The sequence below is a fragment of the Podarcis cretensis genome (assembly GCF_951804945.1).
Source record: "Podarcis cretensis genome assembly, chromosome: 10".
NCBI classification, from domain to species: Eukaryota; Metazoa; Chordata; class Lepidosauria; order Squamata; family Lacertidae; genus Podarcis; species Podarcis cretensis.
Window position 1 is genome coordinate 13,892,020 of NC_137179.1, and position 25,332 is coordinate 13,917,351.

The following is a 25,332-nucleotide window of genomic DNA, read 5'->3' on the forward strand; positions in this document are numbered from 1 at the left end:
TCCTCGGAGAACATTTCTTTATTTATTATTACAATTATATCTTGCCTTTCCTCCAGGGAGCTCAAGGTGGCATAAATGGCTCCTGCCTCTGAGGTTCAGTTTGGCTGAGAGGCAGGGACTGGCCCAAGTAAGTATTTGAAGCCAGGCCTCTCAGGCCCTAGTCCAGGACTCTACTCAGTAACCCCACACCAGCTTGGTGGTAAAACACCACTATAAACCCTTAAGCTTCTTGAGAATTTGGCCCCACCACATGGCAGTAAACAGAAACAGAGCTAAGTCAGCCCACCATGTGAAAATGTGAGCAATGAGTCTAATTCAGTCTTCATCAAGGGGGTCCCTTCAGATGTTGTTGGACTGCAACTTCCATCAGCAAAGCTGGCTGGCTGGGAGTGAGGGAAGTTTCACTTCAACATCTGGAGAGCACTGGGTTGGTGGGTGCTGGTCAAATTCAGTAATAATAATAATAATTTATTATTTGTACCCTGCCCATCTGGCTGGGTCTCCCCAGCCACTCTGGGCGGCTTCCAACAAAGATTATAAATACATTAAAATGTCACACATTAAAAACTTCCCTGAACAGGGCTGCCTTCAGATGTCTTCTAAATGTCAGGTAGTTGTTTATCTCGTTGACATCTGATCGGAGGGCGTTCCACAGGGTGGGTGCCACTACCAAGAAGGCCCTCTGCCTGGTTCCCTGTAGCTTTACTTCTCGCAGTGAGGGAATCACCAGAAGGCCCTTGGCGTGGGACCTCAGCATCCAGGCAGAATGATTGGGGTGGAGACACTCCTTCAACTCCTTGCTCCCAAGTATTCTTCACTGCAAGCCTATATCCAATTCTGGATGGGGTGGGGAAATCAATTACTTTCATATTTACAGGTAAACCTACCAAATTTGCACTTTCTGAAGCAATATGCAAACCAAAACACAGTTGCCTTTTGGAACATGAACCTTTCTGAATTTTGCAGAGCACTTCTCCAGTCAAAAAATATGTACAAATGTGTGTGTAGTTTGAATAAGCAATGGATAAAAAGGCAGATATTAGAAAATTACCTGAAAATATCTATGATAGAAAGCAGTCAATCTATTTGCTATGCATTAATAAGCAGCTCCTCGTTAGTATAGTGGTAAGTATCCCCGCCTGTCACGCGGGAGACCAGGGTTCGATTCCCCGACGGGGAGAGGCACCAATATTTTGTAGGGACGCAGGTGGCGCTGTGGGTTAAAGCCTCAGCGCCTAGGGCTTGCCGATCGAAAGGTCGGCGGCTCGAATCCCTGCGGCGGGGTGCGCTCCCGCTGCTCGGTCCCAGCGCCTGCCAACCTAGCAGTTCGAAAGCACCTCCGGGTGCAAGTAGATAAATAGGGACCGCTTACCAGCGGGAAGGTAAATGGCGTTTCCGTGTGCAGCTCTGGCTCTGGCTCTGGCTCTGGCCAGAGCAGCGATGTCACGCTGGCCACGTGACCCGGAAGTGTCTCCGGACAGCGCTGGCCCCTGGCCTCTTAAGTGAGATGGGCGCACAACCCCAGAGTCTGTCAAAACTGGCCCGTACGGGCAGGGGTACCTTTACCTTTAATATGAGATGGTTGGATAGTGTTTTCGAGGTTACCAGCATGAGTCTGACCAAGCTGCGGGGGGCAGTGGAGGACAGGAGTGCCTGGCGTTCTCTGGTCCATGGGGTCACAAAGAGTCGGACACGACTAAACGACTAAACAACAACAACAATGTAATGATTTTTTTCATGACAGCTTCTGAGGTCAGGGAGCAGGTTTTCAGCTATTTTTGCATACCATTTTGAATCCGGGTGGTAGGCTGAACCTTTCAAAACTTCACTGATATTAACCTCCGATTTCAAAACTGCACCAATTTTTTTTTTTTTGGGGGGGGGATTAGTTCTGAAGACTTCCTGAGCAACACTGGTGGATAAGGGTGATTGTGCATTTTATTCAGGGGGAAATGATTTGCAAATTAGGCATTACTGCACACAAAAATTAATATATCAAGAAAAAAATGCACTAAAAAGCTGATGAATTTTCACAGTGACTTAAAAAAAATCTTCACTAACTGATGTGGAAATGTGGAGAACGGAATTGGGGGGAGACTGAAAACGACAGAGTCTCCCCTTTACCTCTAATATATAAACCATGCCAGTAAAGACTAGAATCAAAGATTCCCCCCGCCCACCCCCTTTAAAATGACAAACTTGTTAACAGCTATAAATAAGCTAGTAATTTGCAAGTTATGAATCACTGCGACTGAGGATTTCACTGGCGTTATCACAGCTTTCATGCCTCAGCATCACAGACTTAGAACAATCTTCGCTTTCAGAGCTGTCATTCCAGAAGTTGTGGGGTTTTGTGCGTGTGCTTTAATGTACGTTCCTCATTAAGAAGAGAAGGCACCGGAAGATCTCAGATGAAACCCATCCCTTGCTCTCGCTGCTAGAGCAAGCAAGCAAGTTCACAAGCAGTTGCTCCCGAGTAAGGATGGGTGAATCTGTTCATTTCAGTTTCTCATTTTTCTGGTCTCTAGTTCACCTTTCCACTGCCCTTTGTGTTTAATAAACTTGCTGGCATCCGTCTGGGTCAGGAGACAATGGAAGATTGCACCATTATGGGTAAAGTCAAACTGTCAGAGCTATAGTGCCTCCTGTGGCTGTAGAGACTGACATGGGAGAGACATGTTTTACTGCAGCTGGGGCAGGTGAAGGCGCCCAGATTTGCTAGTTTGTTTTTTTTTCTTTCTTTGCTCCTCCCAGCGGTCATTTCACCTCTGGTCATTGCTGTGAATACATGACCTGACTGTCTGTCTCCCGGCACTATGGTTGTCTGCAAAGGATTCCCACACATTGCAGTTCTTGTTTGCAGACAACTTTATAACACGGAGTTGGTCTGCCAACAGGCCTGGTGCCTGAAGCCAGCATTCCATAATGCACATCCTTGGATATCCTGCCATCTTCCATTCTATGTTCATGCAGGTCTCTCCTAACATCCATGTTTTGATATGAGGTTTTGCCCAAAGCACACATTTTTTGCAAAACATTTCCCCTAAAATTTTTGCATGCTATTTCCACTAATATAGGAACCTCCATGCATACATAGCCCTTGGCTGGAGAAACGAATTGCAAAATTCGGAGAACTGCAAATGTCAACGGCTGTGTTTGGGGGTTGCACGTTCGTTCAAAAAGTGCAAGTTGGGTATCTTTGCCTTTAAATGTGAACTGACTCAAACCCCCCTCCCCAAATTCCTACTCCAGACTGGACTTTCAGCCATTAGCAGAGGAAGCAGATTTTTCGTTCGTTTCTGTTATCTGCCTCCCTGCGTCTCACTTCTCCTAAGCACCTCTCTCGCACTCCTTCAAATGCACAGACTTCAAAGGGATGTGAACTGTGATCTGAAGTCCAACAGTTCCATTTCCCTAGGATTTAAATTGAACTATATCACCTTTTTTTATTAAAAAGAAAAAGTCCCCGCTCCCATTTAAGTCAATCATAGCTCCAGTTGTGCAAACGCTTGATAAGAACAGCTCTGCAGCCTGCCAAGACATGGAGGTGGTCTCTTGATTTTCAGCTTCAACAAGCACCAGTTGCTTAAGCTCACTTTCCGTGGCACAGAAGCAACTCTGGGTACCACGACAGTGGCATGTGGCCCACACAGCAGTAGAAATGTGGGGGTTTTTTGGAGGCAGGAAGGAAGACGACTGCTTCTCTCTCCTCCTCTCACTCCAGGAAATGAATTACTGTATTTTTCGCTCCATAAGATGCACTTTTCCCCTCCTAAAAAGTAAGGGGAAATGTGTGTGCGTCTTATGGAGTGAATGCAGGGGGGAGGCAGGCAGGAAAAGCCCCCAAGAGCCACACACAAGCTCCACATGGCTCTTGCGGGCTTTTCCCCAGGAGGGAGAAGGGACTGATGGGGCCAGTCAGTCCCTTCTCCCTCCTCGTAGAAAAGCCCACATGAGCCGAGCGCTCCTTAAAGGGTGTGTGGCTCCCGTGGGCTTTTGCGGGAGGTGGGGGTATTGCCATAGCCGTGCGCAGCCTCTCCCGGCCGGAGAGGTTGCGTGCGGCTAAAGAGGAAGCCAAGACAGCGAGCGAGATCCATCCCGCTCGCTGTCTTGGCTTCTTTGCTCTTTGGGGCTGGGGGGGAGGGACCCGGGCTTCCCCCGGCAGCCCCGAGAAGCTCTGGGAGAAGCGGACAGGCTGCTCTGGGAGAAGCAGACAGAGGCTCCCCCTCTAAAAACTAGGTGCACCTTATGGTCCGGTGCACCTTAAGGAGCGAAAAATACGGTACATGATGTAACCATGAGAAAGAAAGGGGAAGGGCTGAAATTCAGTGGTGGAGCATCTGCTTTCTGCACAGAAGGTCCCATGTTCAATTCCTGGCATCGCCAGGTAGACCTGCAAAAGACACCTGGTCAGAAATTCTTGAGATATCATTGCTGCCAAGCAACACTACTGAGCTAGAAGGAACCAATGGTCCAACTCAGTGTTGGACAGCCTCCCATCCATAGAATAACCCTTTGTCAAGGAGTGAGCTGGTAGAAAACCACACTATTCCAAGTTGGAGATAACTCTCTGTTAGCAAAAACACAATATTCATAGACTTGGCTGTGTGTCAGGCATAATGAGCAGAGCACTCATCCATGGTAAGTCTTGCCAGTCTCGGATTTGCCACTACAGTGGTACCTCGGGTTACAGGCGCTTCAGGTTACAGAATCCACTAACCCAGAAATAGTACCTCAGGTTAAGAACTTTGCTTCAGGATGAGAACAGAAATTGTGGGGTGGCGGCAGTGGGAGGCCCCATTAGCTAAAGTGGGACCTCAGGTTAAGAACAGTTTCAGGTTAAGAACGAATCTCCGGAACAAATTAAGTTCTTAACATGAGGCACCACTGTAATCTAAACAAGTTATAGCTTAGGGCCCCACTCTCTTGGAGGCCCCAAAAAAATTCAAAGGAAAAAAACCTGGATGTACCTTTCCAAAATATAAGATAAAAAACAAATAAAATAAAACCTACATACAGCAACAGTGTTTTGTGTTGCGTAGGCTCCTATGATGGAAGTCATGGGCCCCGCCTGCTAGCCTGCTCCCTAAAATATCACTGGTTTGCTCATTTCTATATACAGGGTGCCTACATTCTGCATGGACTGGTTGTAACAATTGCTTTGATGAAATACATATTTTGTTTTGTGCAAATGGCTTTAGATACCTATTAGGTCCATAAATTACCACATAGCATATATTCAACACAAAAAACAGCGACAATTTATTGTTGACAAAGGACAGGTGGTCATATAAAGGGCCTCATTAACTTCAGTAGCTTAGAGGCTCCTCAAACCTAAATCCGGCCCCTTTGAATCAGTTTGCCAAGACTGAAAGACCCCACCTACCCCCACTTGTCTAAATTCCCCTCCTTCCAGGGCTTTTTCCAAGCAATTGGAGATTACGCCTGCATTGCTCTGCCCATTTCAGCTCTCTTCTCTTGCCCAACGTGGGGCTTGAACCCACAACCCTGAAATCAAGAATCCCACACTCTACCGACTGAGCTATCTCAACATACACGGAGATAGGGCAGAAAAGAGACTTCACAGGGTGGTGGCTAAGAATAGGCTGCAATTCTATGGGTTTATATTTGGGATTGTATTTGAAATCAGTGGGACATAGTTCTGAAGAAGCCGGGTTGGGATGTGCTTGATAGAATTGCTCTTTTTAAAAAAAGCAGTACACAGCTTGGGAAAAGAAGGCTTCCACTCTGTGGTGATTAATTGCAATTAACATTTTTTAAAAAACACTTTGTACGAGCCTTTTGCCTTGCTTTCCCCTATCTCTCCCATCTTACAGCCTGCTCTAGTTTGGATCCTACGAACTGTTTGCAAGAGCTGCTGAATATGGAACAGGAAGATAGACTCAACCAGAAAACCTTTGCTCCTTGAACCCAACTGAACGATGGCATACACCAGGGTTGAGGAACCATTTTCTTACAGTGGGGTGCATTTCCTTTTGAGCAGCCTTCCAGGAGCTACAAAGCAATGGTGGGGTGGGGTCAGAGGCAAAAATGGACGTGTGTACATCTTGCAGAAGGCCAGTTTCCATGGACACCGACACAACCTTCTCTCCACTCAGGCAAGCCCTATCAGAGTTCAGAGACACATTGCAGCCAGTTAAAACAACTCAAGTAAGTATGTTGCAGGGATCATGAGCTGTGTGGCCTGGGGAAGGTGGGTGTGTCTGGGGAGAGCTCCAGTTGGTGAACAGAGAGGCTTCGGGGGCCACATTTGGCCCCTGGATGTTCCCCACCCTTCTTGGGTTCCCATATGTCCTCTTTTTCCAGGACACGTCCTCTTTTTCAGGGGTAGAGTCATCATAGCAATCCATAGCTAAAAGTAGAAGTTGGCAAATGTGTCTTCTTCAAAATAATGGCAACCCCACAACTCCCCATTTGTCCCTATTTCCCATCTCTTCTTAGGGTGGACAATATGCCAAGGGAGGCAGGGCTCCTATATTTTCCATAAAGGTAAAGTAAAGGTAAAGGGACCCCTGACCATTAGGTCCAGTCGTGACCGACTCTGGGGTTGCGACACACATCTTGCTTTATTGGCCGAGGGAGCTGGTATACAGCTTCCAGGTCATGTGACCAGCATGACTAAGCCACTTCTGGCGAACCAGAGCAGCGCACGGAAACGCTGTTTACCTTCCCGCCGGAGTGGTACCTGTTTATCTACTTGAACTTTGACGTGCTTTCAAGCTGCTAGGTTGGCAGGAGCAGGGACCGAGCAACGGGAGCTCACCCCGTCGCGGGGATTCGAACCGCCAACCTTCTGATCGGCAAGTCCTAGGCAAGTCCACAGTGCCACCCATGTCCTTTCAATATTTTCCATAGGTTGTGTCTAAATATTTATATTCCTCCTTGGTTCCCTCAAGGCAGATTTTCAAAATAGCATTGAGACAAATAGATTATATAACACATTTTATATAATATTATATACTATATTAATTTATGATAACGATGGTGCATTGTATGGTGGTAAGTGGCCGGGACTGACAAAGTTAAAGAGCTTCAGAGGATTAGATATGCACACTAATTTATACCTAATATATTTCTATGTTAAATATGAAAGGATATCTTGTTTGCAAAATAACAGTGTATACAATATATATATATATATATTTTAAAAATCAAAGCCAGTACAACACAACATCTAATAATGCAAAAGAACTTTGGGTGAAACATGATGAGCCAACATTAAATCAATCAAGAAAAGGGCTTGACAAGATTTTAGAAGAAACATTCTCGGGGAAGGGAATTCAAAAGGGGTCACTGTACAAAAGAGGGGTTGTTTATTGGTGCAACTTGGGGTGTGAGTGAGTGAGAGAAGGGGCGCAGGACCCAGCATATCTTTTTCAACACACAAAAATAAAAGTGAAGCAGCTTTGTCCTCCTTTGCTTCTGATTCCCCTTCTCTCTCTCTCTCCCTTTCCTGCTCTTAAAAAAATAATAAAAAAAATATCCAAAGACAGAAAGTAATTGGTCAACACATGACCCTTCATATAGGTCCAAATATCCCATATGAACTCTTGCAGACTCGATATTCTTAAGACACATTTCAGCATTAGGGTCCAGTAAAGAACACGACACAAAATAGTTCTCGCCAACATCCCCATCACCTTGGACCTACGCCATCATTTGCCACCATGCCACATCCCACAGCAATCTGGTAGAAAGTTGGTGAAGGAGGGAAGGGGAATGTGAAAAGTGCATACTCACTCGTTTCTCTTCCTTCTAAGCACCTTTGCCGCCAGACTGTCCTCTTTCCCATTACCTGCGCCACGTCTAGCACTCAATCGGAGTCGGATCCGGCCATTCCTTCCGTCCCCCTGACTGATGCTTCCTTTTATTTATTCCGAAGCTCTCCGATGTAAAACAAGAATGCCACCTTTCTAAAATTGCTCCCATCCACCGAAGTAACATTTACAGGAGGCAATATTCTCCAAAGCTATGAAGCATGTCTTGCCCTAAATTACATTGCGGCGCCTGCTCGGAGCTTGCACATTTTTGAATACGAAAGCGCCCAAGGAATCCTTTCCCCTCGTTTCCATACAGAGAGTGCATTTACTGCTTGAAAACATTTCTTAACCTAGACACTGAAGTGCCAGCCTCGTAGACCTCATGCTAATCCTAGCCCGGGTGGCTGTTCTTGAGGGAAAGCATGCAAAAAATTGTAGCAGAGCATCAACTTTGACCCTTTTCGCTTAACACACGAGACTCCTAAATTCCAGAGGGAACGGCTGAACTCTGACCTGCTTAAAATTAGCTTTGTTTAGTGCCTTGTGTGGTGGTGACTCAACGGGCCAGATTTTCTTTTTTTCTTCCAGGAGAAGAAAAGACTTTTCGTTGGCCCTGAAGATTTGGTGCAAAACGTCCAACGCGAATGGCAATGCAAGGATTACTTTCCTCAATCCAAGGCAGTCTGGTTCAGCACTCTGTTGCTGACTGCATAACTTTAGGACAAGGGTAGCCCTCCAGATATTAATGGATTGTGGCAGGCATCACCCCTGGCCATGGGCTGTGCTGGCTGGGGGAGCTGGAAGTCCTGCAACTTCTGAAGAGGGATGCATTGGCTTTTCCTGCTCTAAGGACTCTGCAAATTAAAAAGTCAGTCTTTTTGTGGTTCCTCTCCAGCAGCTGCTATTCAGAGGTAGACTGCCACAGGACATGTAGGCTTCATTTAGCAAGTGCAATTTGTTGCTTGTTTGATTAAACTTTAATGACGATGATCGATCAAGGAATTGTGAGTAAAAAGAAAAAAAAAGCCAAGGCAGACTGAAAAGCCTGGAGAAATAACAAGGCCTTCAAAAGGTTGAAGGAGTTGGGTATGCTTAGCCTGGAAAAGAGAAGAACAAGAGGAGATACGATCGCCATCTTCAAATATCTCAAGGGCTGTCACATGGAAGATGAAGCAAGCTTGTTTTCTCCTGCTTTGGAAGGTAGGACCTGAACCAATGACTTCCAGTTACAAGAAAGAGACTCCGATTAAATATCAGGAAGAACTTTCTGATAGTAAGAGCTGCTTGACTGTGGAACAAACTCCCACAAGAGGTGGTCGACTCTCCTTCCTTGGAGGTTTATAAGCAGAGTTTGGGTGGCCAGATCTGTCTTATATGCCAAAGTTGAGATACCTGCATTGCAGGGGGTTAAACTAGATGACCTTTGGTGTCCCTTCCTTCTCTACAATTCTATGATTCACCTGGCACCAATTGGCAGACAAACCTCTCTAGGGAGGATATTCTACAACTTGGGAGGGATGTGCCTCTGAGAAGGTTCTCTTTTCTGTTCCCACCCATTGCACCTCGCCCAGGGGGGTCTAGTTGGAGAATGCCCTGAACCCCTGGCCTACCTGGCGGCAAGTCAGAATATCAAGTCTGAAGTTCAGGGGTCAATCCACACAAGCAAAGTCCTCAAGTCAGGAAACACAGTCCAAGGTCAGACCAAGTAAGCCAAGTCCAGCAGTCAGGATACAAGTCCAGAGTCAAACCCAAAGCACGGTCTCATAGAGATCATGGAGCCTCCAAACTGAGGTCCATCAACATGGGCAGTTGAGCAGAAACAGTATCTCTGCTCTGCTTCCCTGTTGCACTTTGCCTGCTGATTGCAGCATCTGGGCTTGATGAGGCAGACGACCCTCACCTGTTCCAAGCCTACCTTAGCTGAGGAAGCACAGCCCTCCTCCCAGAGCTAGCGAGCCCCACATGGCCAACTAGGGAGCTGGGCTGTAGGCCCTTGACTGCCTCTGCCTCCAGGAGACCCCTTCTACTGCTCCCTACACCTCAGAGCCCACCGTTTTCAGGGAGACGGGGGCCCCTCTGGCTCTGGTGATGGGTCCTGAGACTCTGATTCCTGTGCAGTGACCCCCCTCCCTTCGCCATCCTCCGTCACCCTATGAGTATTTCCTTCCCCATCCTCTGCTTGCCCCAGTGTGTTCCAGTCCTGGCTCCACCCCTCGCCAGGATCCTCTTCCTCCTCTTTGTCATCCTGACAATTCATGAGAGAGAAGGGCTATCAAAGAATATCTTGGGATCAAGGTACGAAGAGAGATGGTCCTTCAGGAACCTGGTCCCAAGCCATGAAGCATGATCATTTGAACTCATCAGATGAATTGGATGCCCCATGGGGACTTAAGCCTAAAGTGTTACCTCGAGTTAAGAACTTAATTCGTTCTGGAGGTCCGTTCTTAACCTGAAACTGTTCTTAACCTGAGGTACCACTTTAGCTAATGGGGCCTCCTGCTGCCGCCGTGCGATTTCTGTTCTCATCCTGAAGCAAAGTTCTTAACCTGAGGTACTATTTCTGGATTAGTGGAGTCTGTAACCTGAAGCGCCTGTAACCTGAAGCGTCTGTAACCCAAGGTACCACTGTACTAGTATTATAACATCATCATCATCAATTACTATTATTACAATTGTATAATCAGCATCACCATTTCAAAAAGCCAGTTAACCACCTGTTTCCATTGTATTTTCACTAACACACTATGCCATGGCAGATCTTTGGGGAAATGTTGAGTCAGGGAAACTCAAGAGGGAACTAAGCTAGAGGGCCTGTCTTGAAAGTTCCCCTTTAATTGAGGGAACCATTCACATCCTTTAGGGTGGCCTGGTGAAAAACAGGTCAGAGCTCTTGTACCTTTAGCTGTGCTGCTAAGGGAATTTCAGCAGGTAGAGCTTGTCCTGCAAGTTACACCTGCTGAAACTTCCTCTTCTTCATGGCTATTAGAAGTCCAAGAAGCCCTTCCCTCTTTTGCAGGTGGCTAGCCCTCCGAAACTGCTCTCCTTGAAGGAAATGGCATGGCCATCCTGTCAGTGTTTACTCAGCGGGAAATTCCACTGTACAGTGGAACCTTGGTTCTCAAACTTAATCTGTTCCAGCAGTCCGTTCCAAAACCAAAGTGTTCCAAAACCAAGGTGTGCTTTCCCATAGAAAGTAATGCAAAACGGATTAATCCATTCTTAAAGACATCTTAAAACAACCCCTAATACAGCAATTTAACATGAATTTTACTATCTAACAAGACCATTGATCCATAAAATGAAAGCAACAATCAATGTACTGTGCTATAAAATAAATAAGACAGTATTGTGTGTGATAAAAATTAAAATTATTATTTTTTTCTTACCTGCACTAATGATAGTCATTGTTTGGATGGAGGGCTTTTATCCATTTCCACGGTCACACAATCAATCAATCAGTAGCTAAATTGGGTTCCACACAGTGACAAAAACAAGTTAGCAGAAAAAGCTTCAAAAACAAAAATGCAAAATAAATAGCGAAAACAAAAGTGCTAAACTTAATAGGTTTCGGAAGTCCATTTGACTTCCGAAATGTTCAAAAACCAAGGCGCAGCTTCTGATTGGTGCAGGCGCCCCAGAAACAATAGTCGACAGCTGCATTGGACATTTGGCTTCCGAAAAACATTCGGAAACTGGAACACTTACTTCCGGGTTTTCGGCATTTGGGAACCAAGGCGTTTGATTACCAAGGCATTTGAGAACCAACGTACCACTACACTCCATGGAGTCAGCCCTTCACAAGGATGTTTCAAGAACTACTTTGCTTGGATCACTTCCTAACCATGTGACTGCATGCTGGTCTGCTCAGAAGTAATTCTCATCGAGTTCTGGAGGGGGGCCTTACTCCCAGGGAAGTTGGCATCGGACTACAATCTAGATAGCAGTTTATTCCATTTTCCCTCTTTGCCAGCTGTTAATTTCTGCATTATATTCCCACTTTCACACAACGTAAAAGCTGCTTCTGGAAATTTAGTGGGACGCAGTGCAAGTCCAGTACTCATTTCTGCACCATTTGCTTCCAAAGAAAATCTACTTGCAAGCCTGGAAGCCCAGAAAATAATGGGAGTTTTGTATAGGGCTGTGCACCTAAATGGAGCATCAACAAACACACACACACACACACACACCAGGATCATCCCCATTAACAGCTATTGAGCAGAGGCCCAAGTGAGGCTAGTGGAGCATCACACACACACACGTTTTGCCCCCAACATCCTACTGGTGTAAGTGAAATTTAGCACTGCATGGTGGTATACAGGTATTACAGTTTGAAAGGAACCATATAAACAGGGGCAGAAGTGCTGCCATTACAATCAGTAAAATTAACACAATCAGTGCCATGTCTGAACTCAGCCCAAGGCCGCGCTGCTAACCCTATCTATTTAGAAACACATCTCACTGAATTTAAGGGGGCTTACTCCCAGTTAAGTAGGGTGAGGACTGCAGCCTATGTTACAAGTCCCTTCCTGTATGGAGATAAAATGAAAAATGGCCGCTATTATTCTACCCAATTGCTCAGTAGAAAGCAGATGTTCTACTCAATGCAAGCACTGGGGTGATTGACAACTGCTAAATTCCCTTTTAAAATTCCCTTTTGTTTCACAAACCCAGGGCTTTGGGGGGTGTACCCAAGTGTACACAGTACTGTCACCTTTACTCCTAGAAGAAAAGCACCAGTTAAAAGTGTGGCACTCACTAACAACTTCATGGTGAGGCACCTGTTTTTCTAGAAGAAATACACTGCACAAACCTATTAGAAAACTTGCATTTACAGGTTCTTGTTGGGTATTTCCTTCCACCTTGTCTCAGGCCTCACCTTTAAACAGCTATGTCATTCCCCAGAGAATCATGGAAACTATAGTTTGTTAAGGGTGCTGAGATTTGCTAGGAGACCTTTATTCCCCTTGCAGAACTACAATGCCCAGAGTTCCCTAGAAAGAGGGACTGGCTGTTAAACCGCTGAGGGGAATTAGGCAAAGTCTAATACAGTGGTTCCTCGGGTTACATACGCTTCAGGTTACATACGCTTCAGGTTACAGACTCCGCTAACCCAGAAATAGTGCTTCAGGTTAAGAATTTTGCTTCAGGATGAGAACAAAAATCGTGGTCCGGCGGCACAGCAGCAGCAGGAGGCCCCATTAGCTAAAGATCCATCCAGGGGTGTCTTCGTAAAACCAACCAATGATACCATTTTAAATGCATAATGCAGATGGGCATCATTGTGCTCCCAGGATACCCTGAGGGTATTTTAGCCATGTTGCTTTTATGAAGACAAACCTGGATGGATCTTGTTATGGTTGACAGCATTTGGCTGCTCCCTCAGACAGAAAGAAATGCAAAGCCTGCCCAGAAAGGGTTTAGCATTGCAATGCGCTTATTGCGAAATCCAGCAGTTAAGAAAGGCTTGTACATCTGAGATAAACATTTCATGATAAGCAGCATTCTTGGAGAGTGAACTATGTCATTGACTGTTCCACAGATAGTTCTCAAGCCAAGACTGGCCTGAACATATCTATCATATCAGGAGAAAGTAGCACATACTTGTGTGTGTTGCTTCCTTGGCGTTGGAGAGAGAGAGAGAGAGAGAGAGAAATATCGAAGGTGTCGACACACACACACACACACACACACACACACACACACTTTAATCTGCTCTAGGATTGCAAAACGAATCTGCAGAGTTGTTGTTTAAGTAATCCCCCAACCACCATGATGTATGATTTGCAAGCCATCAGAACTAGAAAGGCGGAGTCTGGTATATTTTCTAAAGAGAATGCAAATAAGATGGTTTGGATTTCCGGCCCCCAAGCCCCAGAGGAGCAAGACTGGCTCTAGCCCTGCCCACATTGCTGCATACCATAACTATATCCTCTTGTTGTTGTTGTTTAGTTTAGTTGTGTCCGACTCTTCGTGACCCCATGGACCAGAGCACGCCAGGCACTCCTGTCTTCCACTGCCTCCCGCAGTTTGGTCAAACTGATGCTGGTAGCTTCGAGAACACTGTCCAACCATCTCGTCCTCTGTCGTCCCCTTCTCCTTGTGCCCTCCATCTTTCCCAACATCAGGGTCTTTTCCAGCACAGCTCAGCCCTAATACCTACCTACATATCTCTAGATACCGGTGTGGCGTTCGCATAGGGGCCCCCGGTCGTTCCACAATTGACCCTGCACCACCATGTCTTATCTCTTCCACTGCTGCCAACCAGGTTTCCCCGGTAATATATTCAGACTCAGTCAGGCTGTAACGTATTAACAAAGATTCCAGTTTATTGTGAACACAAGCAAATTTTAAATACTTTGAAACGCTGTAATCCGATTCACTCTCCTCTGTCTCCCCTCTGTCTCTAACTCACTCTGACTCCTATGCCTCCCACCCACAAGAAACCCACCAAACTAACTGCCCAAACCCCTGTTTTGAGCCTTAAACACAGTTAGGCTCCGCCCCTGGGCTTTCTTATTGGTCAGCTTATTAACCCTTTCTTTCTCTCCCCCAGTACGACATCTCCATAATGAGTGGGCAAATGCCACAACCGGTTTGGAATGTTTTCTTTGGGGCAAGCTGTGGTTTATTGCTATGTCTCCATTTTGCAGACAGGAAACTGAGGCTGAGAGGAGCTCGCTCTGTAAAGCCTTGGGCTAGAGAGAGACTGGACCCCAGGCTTCCAGCCCTGGTCTCTTGCAACTTAGATAGGGATGGGCGCAATCTGTTTGCCTACACACAAAATCTTCCAAATTCTTTTGACCACTGGCTCGCAAAACTGTGTCGCGGCCAAGACGGATTAATTAAGCTGGGCTCCATCTGCACACCGAGCACACCTGAACTCCTCATGCAGATGGCAAAGAGCCAGAGAAGATGGATAAAGGCATCTGTCATTTTTGGCTTGATATCCACAACAGCATTTAACAACTTACTTGTTATTATTCCAGGTATAAAAGTCTTTGTATTTATGAGATTCCCCAAACATGGTTTATTTCCCCCATGTAACTCTGTGGTGTGTGTGTGTGTGTGTGTGTGTATCTATGTAAATAAGTGATGAGGAATTTGTGACCCTCCAGGTGTTACTGAACTACAGCTCCCATCATCCCTGACCATTGGTTATGCTGGCTGGGGCTAATGGGATTTGTAGTCCAACTGCATCTGGAGGGCCACATGTTCCCCAGGCCTGGTGTAAATGAAAGGGATATTGCTGTTCAAGTTGCAGACCTGTGTGTACATACAGTGGTACCTCGGTTTTCGAATGTAATCCATTCCGGAAGACCGTTCGACTTCCGAAACATTCAAAAACTGAGGTGCAAAGGGCGGTCTGTCAATTCAATAGAGAAAATTGTGAAATACAGCAGATACACACAGCAGAAGCCGTTTGACTTCTGAGGCACGTTCGAAAATGGAAGCATTTACCTCCAGGTTTTGGGCGTTCGATAACCGAAACGTTCGACTTCCGAGATGCTAGAAAAGCGAGGTACCACTGAATCATGATTCTGTGGGACCACAGGGGGAAATTGAGGATGTGTTCCTGTGTTCTGCTTCCAAATAATTCTAACCTTTTTCTTTTTAAAGCAAATGTTTAGACCTTATAACTGCAAAGAGAATATCAGAAGCTGGAAGAATGACTCAATAATTATAATATATTAATTATACCTTGCCTTCTTCCCTGACAGAGACCCAAGGCAAGTTTACAGACAAAACAAGAACAGTTAAAAACATAGAAAAAAATCTTATATATGTATATTCCATTAAAAACATACAAACAGCATAACACAAGCCGCCTCATTAAAAGCAGTAGTTCCCAAAAGCCTTTTGGAATAAAGTTTTCAACTATCAACTGAAGGACAAGGAGAAAGTCACTTCTCCAATCTTCTCCTGCCAAGTAATGTGTACATAAATGCATATACCAGGGCAATGTGTGCATAAAAGGCACATGCTGGTGAAAACAGCACAGAAAAAGGTGTTACATTTGTGGAAATCGCTTTGCAAAAATGTGTATATTAGGCAAAATTGCATACAAACCTGTGTATATTAGAATGAATTCACACTAAAACGCTGGTGAATTTTTACAAGCAGCTTAAAAAATAATAATCCACAAACAGAGAAATACCCATCCCATATTTTACATAAAGGTTGTGTCTTCCATGTGGAAAATGCATAGAGTTGGACAGGACATTGTGCAACAGAATGAGATGCTATGCAATGGGATGGAAGAAAACCTATGATCAATTGCCAGGAAGACCAAAACCGGATGAAATCAGCTGCTCAGGCCATCCCTCAGCTTTTTATGGCTTGGAACTAATAACCATTATCATCTGCTAATTTCTGCCAGCCAAACAACTGTCCAAGGGGATATCTCAGGGCTGATTCAGATTTGGCAAGCTTACAGGCCTGCACACACACACACACACACACACACACACACACACACACACCAGGGTATTTCGTGATGTATGCCCCCTCTTCACCCTTTATGACTCCTACCTGCAGGAATGTGGCAACACCTTTGCCACTACAAAGCACAAAGCAGCTCTTAAGACGTGGCAACTTTACATAGGAAAACTCCTTCAAACAAAAGAAATTAATAAAAAGAATTAAAAAAAACAAAAGAAAAAACAAAAGAAATCCTGGCCGATAAGAGAGAGAGGCAGGGAGAGGGAGAAAAAGTCCTAATAAATCACAGACATTTGTAGTACTGCACAAGTGCATTCTCACTCAGTTCAAGAGAAAACAAATCGTTTCATATGCTGGCATCATATGTAACATTACCGCCGTGAAAGGAGAGGTGTTTATTGCTCCAGTCTATCTGAACAGCATTGTCACAGAAGGCTCTTTCCTAACAGGCACAGATGGTCATTGCCTTCTACAGCCTCAAAGTTGGTGTCTGAGACCAACTGGTGGGGGGTGGGAAACCTTTGCAGGTCAAGGGCCACTTTCCATTCTGGAAAACCTTCTGGGGGGCCACATGTAACTGGTGGTCAGAGCCAGAAAGAAGGGGGAGATAGTTGGCTAGATTCTACACAAACTTCCACACCCCTCTCTTTCCTCCATCCTGGGCAAGTTCTGTTCTATATTAATATATATCATTTTATTTCATTGCCTGCCTTTCACCCTAAGGTCCCAGAGCAGGTTACAACAATTCAAAACACAACATCAAAACCAGTTTTGAAATAACATCCAATACAAAGTTTCGACGATTGCTTGCATTACACTTCGCTTTCAAATCTTTCTGCATTATCCCTCTTAAAGGCCGTTTTCTAAAAATATATCATTTCTCTGCTCATATCCAAAGGTATCGTTCAGTTAAAACAGTAAGGATTCCATCAGCAGAACAGGAAGGTTGCAAATTTTTGGTGTTAAAGGGACAGGTGAGTCCCAAGCTGCCATGCACAGACACTCAGCTGATCAGCAATCCAAATCTGCAAAGAAAACGTCTTTGCAAAATGCCATGGAGTTAGCAGTTGACAATGGACCAGAAACCCAGCACGCATCCTGTCTTCCTCCTGCCCCTTTAAGAGGGAAGTGCTCTGCAGAAACCGGCAAGTGAAGCTGTTTAGGGCATGGAACTAAGCTAAACCACCTCTTCCTTGCGGCAGATCAAACTGCTGGTAAGAGGACAGCTACCCAGCCGGTTCGAAAACTGTGAACCCTAACCCTAAAGCCACGTGAAGATTTCCTTCGTTCAGAAAGTAGCACAGTGTTCTTCCCCTAAAAACATTTGCACCACAAGGTAATGCGCAATTGCCTTTTCCATCAATAATTTAGAAGCAACTTTAACAAAAGTAGGCCAACAAGGAAAAGGTGTTAACTTTCAAATTTGAACACGTATAAATATATACAGTTCTGGGCTGTGTCGATAAAGTGATTGCTCTGCATTTGATTTGTCCTCTTCCAGGGTGCATTTTCCCAGAGATGGTTTTCCTTCATCTGCCCAGCAAAGCCTAGAAGGGCGGGTCTTCTTTCTAGAAATATGCAGACTCTTCCCCCAAAATATATATTGGTGGAATTTAAATGGCATCCCTGTAGCTTCCCTTGATATTTTTTCCCAGCTCATTTTCACTTGAACAAAACCTTCCATATCCCCCCTCCAAGTTAGCTTCAGATAAGGACGTAAAAAGAGCCCTGAAGTGGGATCAGGTCCATCTAATCCAAGATCTGCTTCTCACAGTGATCAACCAGATACATATGGGGATCCACAGGCAGGACCCAAGTGCAAAAGTTTTGATTCCTGGCAGCTGATATTGAAACTGATACTATGCGTACTATGTGGCTAGCATGACTCGTAGCAAAGTCATCCTCCACGAATTTGTCTGGTTGTTGATTAAAATCAATGTAACAAATAGAAACAAACCACTGGCAGACCCAGAATCTAGCAGCCTTTCTCAACCTGTGAGTCCCAAGATGTTGTTGAACTACAACTCCCATCACCCCTAGCTAGCAAGGCCAGAGCTCAGGGATGATGGGAGCTGTCGTCCAACAACATCTGGGGACCCACAAGTTGAAAACCGCTGAGGGATCTGGAACAAGATGCCTCCAGTGGCAACCACATCACAGGCCGATTTAATTGTGACTGTCACTGTGGATCATTTTGTAACCATTTCCCTCTGGCCCAATCCACACAACTGCCTTGAGGGAAAGGAGGAAGGCTGTTGTTCATCATTCTTGAACACCGACAACCACAGGTCTAAGAGTCCCCCAAACCTGGACTGGAGTTCAAATTCCACCTCCTGATCTATGTCAGTAATTGGTGAATTAATGGCTGCCAGATTCTTCTTTTAACTGTCTCCTGTGTCCTTAGCAACATGCAGAAAAATAGCTGGCAAAGCTTGTTTTGGCATGCAAATAAGAAATAAGGGAAGTTTCTCCCTTCTATTTTTCTATGCATCACAGACTACTTCAAAAGATGCAAAAGCAAGACCAGTTATGAAAATAAAACAAGGGTAATCCTAGATATGTTTTCTATTTTAGTATATAATATTTCAACCATGGAAGATGTGGTGATGACGTCCAATTTATTTATTTAATTTTACTTACTTACTTACTTACTTACTTACTTACTTACTTACAGGTAGGTAGCCGTGTTGGTTTGAAGCAGCCGAAATAATTTTTTTAAAAAAATAGTCCAGTAGCACCTCAGAGACCAACTAAGTTTGTTCTAGGTCTCTGTAGGTATACAGAACAAACTTAGGTATACCTAGAACAAACTTTGTTTATCTCTGAGATGCTACTGGACTATTTTTAATTAGTTATTTAGTTAGTTAGTTTTTACACGAAAGTGCCTCAAAGTGGCTTAAGAACCAAAAAAAGTTGAAATGGAATATAAGGAGAAGAATATAATAGGAACCTAAAATGCTCATCCATAAAATATATATTAAAAGGAGAGCTCCAGCCCACTCCAAGGTGAGCATAAAAAGAGGTCACAGACATAGTCAATCACCTTCCAAATTAAGGGCCAAATGGTGTGTTTTAAAGCAACAGCAAAGTTTTAGGACATCCCCTTTGAAAGTGCAGAAGGATAAAGCGATCAGTGGTTACTTGTGCAGTGAGCCAGTGTGGTTTGGTGTTTAGAGTATCGGACAAGGACCAACTCAGCAATAGAGTTCACTGGATGACCTTGGGCCACTAATAACAGCAAGAGGGGGATATTGCCCTTGTGGCCTGCTTATAGGTTGTATTATTTTTTTTTTAATGGGTGCTGAGAGTTGCTAGGGGAGGTTAAGCCATACTTTTTAACCCACAATAAAACTAGCATGGCCATTCTTGCAGGGAAAACCACTGTAACTATCCTTCCAAAATTTGGCTGGGTTCGTGCCTTCCAAAAGAGCAACTGTGCTAGCAAATTTCATCAAATTCTGTCCAAAAATAAAAAGTTAAAGTTACCAACCACTTTGTCTGGAATTTTGCAGGCTTTATTTAGTGTGTGTGTGTGTTTGTTTGTGTGTGTTTTCTATCCACTTCTGCCAAAGGGGGGGAGAGAGATGTTACAGTGGTACCTCAGGTTACATACGCTTCAGGTTACAGACTCTGCTAACCCAGAAATAGTGCTTCAGGTTAAGAACTTTGATTCAGGATGAGAACAGAAATCATGCTCCGTTGGTGTGGCGGCACCGGGAAGCCCCATTAGCTAAATAATAATAATAACAATAATAATAATAATAATAATAATAATAATAATAATAATAATAATAATAATTTATTATTTGTACCTCGCCCATCTGGCTGGGTTTCCCCAGCCACTCTGGGTGGCTTCCATAAAAACCAAAAATACACTAAAATATCACAGATTAAAAACTTCCCTGAACAGGGCTGCCTTAAGATGTCTTCTGAATGTCAGGTAGTTATTTATCGCTTTGACATCTGATGGGAGGGCGTTCCACAGGACAGGCCCAACGACCGAGAAGGCCCTCTGCCTGGTTCCCTGTAGCTTTGCTTCTCGCAATGAGGGAACCGCCAGAAGGCCCTTGGCGCTGGACCTCAGCGTCCGGGCAGAACGATGGGGGTGGAGACGCTCCTTCAGGTATACTGGGCCGAGGCCGTTTAGGGCTTTAAAGGTCAACACCAGCTTCAGGTTAAGAACAGTTTCAGGTTAAGAACGGACCTCCAGAACGAATTAAGTACTTAACCCGAGGTACCACTGTATTTTATTTTCCAATTGTTTGTGTGTGGATTTAAATGGACCCAGAGCTAAATCAGGCAGTCCACAAGGTGTCTGAGGCAGAATGTTTCCTGAAGCATCAAATTGGGGTCCACATTGAATCCTGTGGTTTGTGCAGACCCCTCCCACAAACCCTTTCCTCCTTTCCGCTGCCTTCCTTCCTTCTTCCTGTTAAGGGTAAAAATGGTCACCTTTTTTATTACTTAGTTATCAATGGCCATTTGACTTTTGAATTGACCTCTACAGCTGTCTCTATTAGAGCGGTTTTTGTGTGTGTGCAATGATTAGAAAATGATCATGTTTAGATCAAAACATAGATGTTTGGGTGGGGGACTAGGAAGTGGGAAACCTGAATCAATCTGCACATCCTTGAAGCAGACTTCAAATCTCAACAGTCGTGATAACATCTCTATGAAGGCATGCATCAGAAACCTTCATTCTCCTTTTACACAGAGTCAACAACAACACGAAAAGGAAAAAGGAACCTGGCAAGATCTCACTGTCAGATTATGCATAAATATGCAGTTTCCCTAAGGTGTGATCTTATACTTTTCACACATTATTGTTTCATGCTGAGCCAAAACACTAATCTTTCCACAGTTCCAAAATAGCTTGCCCCCCTCCTATTATAGCACAGCCATAGAAGCAATACAGTTAAGTTGGCATGCAGGGCTTATTGGAAACAACCTTGAATAAGCAACTGGTAAGGGAGAGGCAAGGGACGCGGGTGGCGCTGTGGTCTAAACCACAGAGCCTAAGGCTTGCCGGTCGGAAGGTTGGCGGTTCGAATCCCCGCGAAGGGGTGAGCTCCTGTTGCTCAGTCCCCAGCTCCTGCCCACCTAGCAGTCTGAAAACACGTCAAAGTGCAAGTAGATAAATAGGTACCGCTCCGGTGTGAAGGTAAACGGTGTTTCCGTGTGCTGCTCTGGTTTGCCAGAAGTGGCTTAGTCACGTTGGCCACATGACCCGGAAGCTGTATGTCGGCTCCCACAGCCAATAAAGCAAGATGAGTGCCGTAACCCCAGAGTCGGTCATGACTGGACCTAATGGTCAGGGGTCCCTTTACCTTTACTTTACTGTATATACCACTTAATCGACAACAATGAAAACTCCTCAAAGTGGTTCACATCAAATGACAACAAGGACTGATTCAGGAAGAATGCCCTCAGGAAGAGCCTGACAACAGGATCCGGACAGCACCCTCATGTACTGTTCCACAAAGATGAGGAACAACTGCTAGATCATGGGTAGGCAAACTAAGGCCCATGGGCCAGATCCAGCCCAATCGCCTTCTAAATCCGGCCTGTAGATGGTCCAGGAATCAGCATGTTCATACATGAGTAGAATGTGTCCTTTTATTTAAATTGCATCTCTGGGTTATTTGTGGGGCCTGCCTGATGTTTTTACATGAGTAGGATGTTTGCTTTTATTTAAAATGCATCTCTGGGTTATTTGTGGGGCATAGGAATTCATTCATTTATTTATTTTTTCAAAATATAGTCCGGCCCCCCACAAGGTCTGAGGGACCAGCCCCCTGCTGAAAATGTTTGCTGACCCCTGTGCTAGATCATTAAATCAAGTGGCAGGGATCAGTCACTGCCCTGCTCCCAACCCCAAACCTTTGAAATTAGCCTAAAGCTATGAAACTTTGGCTCTATGTGTTGGTAACTTGGAACATCTCAGCAGCAGAGTGTTCTGAGCTTCCACATCCTGTGGGTTGCTTCGGTAATACGTGGTACCTGAAGGCTGATTTGGTTCCCGGAGTAGATTCAGAGGAAATTACTCACACTTATAGCCCCACTGAAATGGAATTTGTCATGACTAATTTGCCCCCAATTAATTCATAGAACCGTAGAGCTGGAAGGGAACTTGGATGCGTCATATAGCCCAACCCCTACTCAGTGAAGGACCAGCAACAGATGAGGTGACTACAGCATCCCTGATGGACAATTCTCCACCCTCTGCCCTCATACACCCAGAGGAGAGCCCATGACTAGGGCTGGGTGATATCTGGTTTTCAACACTGTGATATATCACCATCTAAACATCGTGATACACCAATATTTCACAATGTCTAAAATAAGGATGGAGCTATATAGAGACTTTGGGTGGCTTCATGGTTTTTCCCCTCATTGTGATTTTTGCATAGCACACACACATCATGATTTTTTATATATTGCCAGGTCAAAAATTATGAAACCGATATCACAATATGGATTTCAAACCGGTTTGGGACAATACAGTGGTACCTCTGGATGCGAACGGGATCTGTTCCGGAGCCCCGTTCGCATCCTGAGCAAAATGCAAACTGCATCTGCGCGTGTGCAATTCGCCACTTCTGCGCATGCACATGACATCATTTTGAGCGTCTGTGCATGTGTGAGTGGTGAAACCTAGAAGTAACCCATTGAGTTACTTCCAGGTCACCGCAGAACGCAACCTGAAAATGTTCAACCTGAAGCGTATTTAACCCGAGGTATGATGATATATTGACCCAGCCCTACGTATGACTTCCATGAGGCAGCCCAGTCCCCTGCCAAACTACCATTAGGAAGTTTCTCCTAACATTTAGCCTCAATACAGTCCTCTGTAATTTCCACTTATTGCTTCCAGGCCCACCTTCGGAAGCCTCAAAGAACAAGTCTACTTCACTACAACATCAGTGGGAATTGAAGTATAACTAAATTCCTCTGGATTCAGCAGCTTACATTTACCTGTTGACAAACCCACATGGGTATCTTCCACTCCTGTCGCCCATCCTAACTCAGCCTCTTGGAAGAAACTGTGCAGGCTCCAACAGATGGGATAATGGGAGCAACACAGGTGAGCATGCATGGATCTAGATATGTAGCAAACCTGCGGCCCTCCAGGTATTTTTGGACTCCAACTCTCATGAGCCCCAGTCAGTATAGCCCAGGAGAAATGAGAGCTGAAGTCCAGTGTCATGCACTGGCTAGATGCAGAGGAGCAGTGGGAAGCACCAGATAAGGAACAACCAAGGGAAGAAGGCTCAGAGCCAGGGATTGGTGGTGGGATGATGATGAGGGGTCAGAGGAAGAAGAAGGAGCAGAAGGTGGTGTTGGAAGCTGAAGAGGCAACAGGGTTTCGTGAGCAGGAAGAGGCTGTGGCAGAGAAAAGTACAGAAGCGGAGGCAGAAGCAGAGGGGAGCCAAGAGGCATAGGTGAGTCAGGCTGCTGAAGAATCCAGGATGTCTCCCCCTCCTGCTGTGACCAGCTCCCCACCCCCCGGTCTCCCAGAACCAGAAGAGGTATGAAAAAGGCAGAGCAAAGACAGACAAGGCATCAGAATCTCAGATTGCTTGGGATGGTCCCAAGGGAGGAGGAGATTTAAGAAGCTGTGGGAAAGTGGGAACATTAAGTCCACAGAAGTGCATCATAGGGGCAAGATCTACCAGGAAAAGTTGCTGTGCTCTCTAGGCCTCAGCTGCCTTGTTTCTTTGAATGAAGGGTTAACTTCACTGACGCCATGTGAGTTATTGTTGACACATGCCCTGACATCCATCTGGAGGGCTACAGGTTCATTCTCTCTGATAGATATAGATAAAGATATAGATATAGACATAGACAAATGAATCCACTGGCCATGATTTATTTTTTTCAGATTGAAGCTTGTTATTTTCCATCTGAAAGTACAATAGGAAAGAATGGCTTCATCTATATCTCCTATTAGGAGATGGCTTGCTGATGGGGTCAGTTAGCCGACAATTGTCAGGACCAGTGGGTGCATCAAATAAAACTCTAAAAGGGACTGCTGCGTCTGTGACGCATCCCAGTAGGCAGCAGTGCTCTGGGGCACTCAAGTTCGATTTCCCAGCCTCACTGGAGGTAGGTTTAGGAGCAATAAGAGAGTTCTGTATTTGATACACGGAGCCAAAGTGGCATTCTTACAGTCTCAGGCCTCCTGCACAGATGGAAAAAGCAGCGGGGGATTAGTAAGGAAGAAAGTAATTGTCCTTGAGTTCCTGAAAATCGCCAATATTAATGGATTCCATTGTAGATTACTTGTGGGCTTCCATCTACAGTTTGAGACCAATATAAAAATAGAAGGAAACGGGGAGAGGCAGAAGGGGAAATGCTGTCATAAATGTTAGAGAAGGACCTCTTCAGACTGTCAAAAGGCATATGCTGTCGGCAGGCTGAGAGAAATCTAAGTGCATCTGTGCTCTTGGAGAGAGGAATTTCAGATCAAGGACATGGGAAGGCTTTCGACCAGCAGAGAACAGAGAGGCAGTGGGGTCAGTGGGGGGAATAAAGTGCTGGCCTCAGACAAAAGAGCTGGGGTTCTGGACCTGATGAGGATGCATCGCAACCCAGGGTGTCTGGTGCTGAGTTGCCATCCTTTCCTGGAGCAGTGAATTCTCCCTTTTCCATATCCTGACACCTCCACCAGTAGCCAAGGATTAACCTGTGGGAACCTTCCAGTTCAGCTTGACCTCCTGTCTAGACATTGTTGTGATGTGTGTATACCTGCCCCACAGCAAAGTTTGTCTTGGTGGGAAGCAAGGCAAGTTGGAATAGGATGGGCAACCTGTGGCTCAGGGCACTAGAAATGAATGTTTTTATTAGGGCCAAACAGTTTTATTATGGCCAAACAGTTTTATTACGGTTATTACAGCCAAACAGCCAGCGTACTGGGGTACAGTGGTACCTCAGGTTACATATGCTTCAGGTTACATACGCTTCAGATTACAGACTCCTCTAACCCAGAAATAGTGCTTCAGGTTAAGAACTTTGCTTCAGGATGAGAACAGAAATCGTGCTCTGGCGGTGCGGCAGCAGCGGGAGACCCCATTAGCCAAAGTGGTGCTTCAGGTTAAGAACAGTTTCAGGT

The 25,332-nt window shown here is 45.1% G+C and overlaps 1 protein-coding gene across 3 annotated transcripts in view; it reads right to left on the minus strand.

Annotated features, from left to right (window-relative positions):
• SOX5 (SRY-box transcription factor 5) overlaps positions 1-25,332 on the minus strand; it is a 775,029-nt gene that overhangs the window by 743,094 nt on the left and 6,603 nt on the right. The window contains exon 1 of one of the 3 annotated variants that reach the window (XM_079992439.1): positions 7,762-7,778. The exons of the other annotated variants lie outside the window; for them this stretch is intronic. The gene's annotated coding sequence lies outside the window, so the exon portion shown is untranslated. Of the gene's footprint in view, positions 1-7,761; positions 7,779-25,332 lie in introns of those variants that run through there. 3 annotated transcript variants of the gene reach the window in all.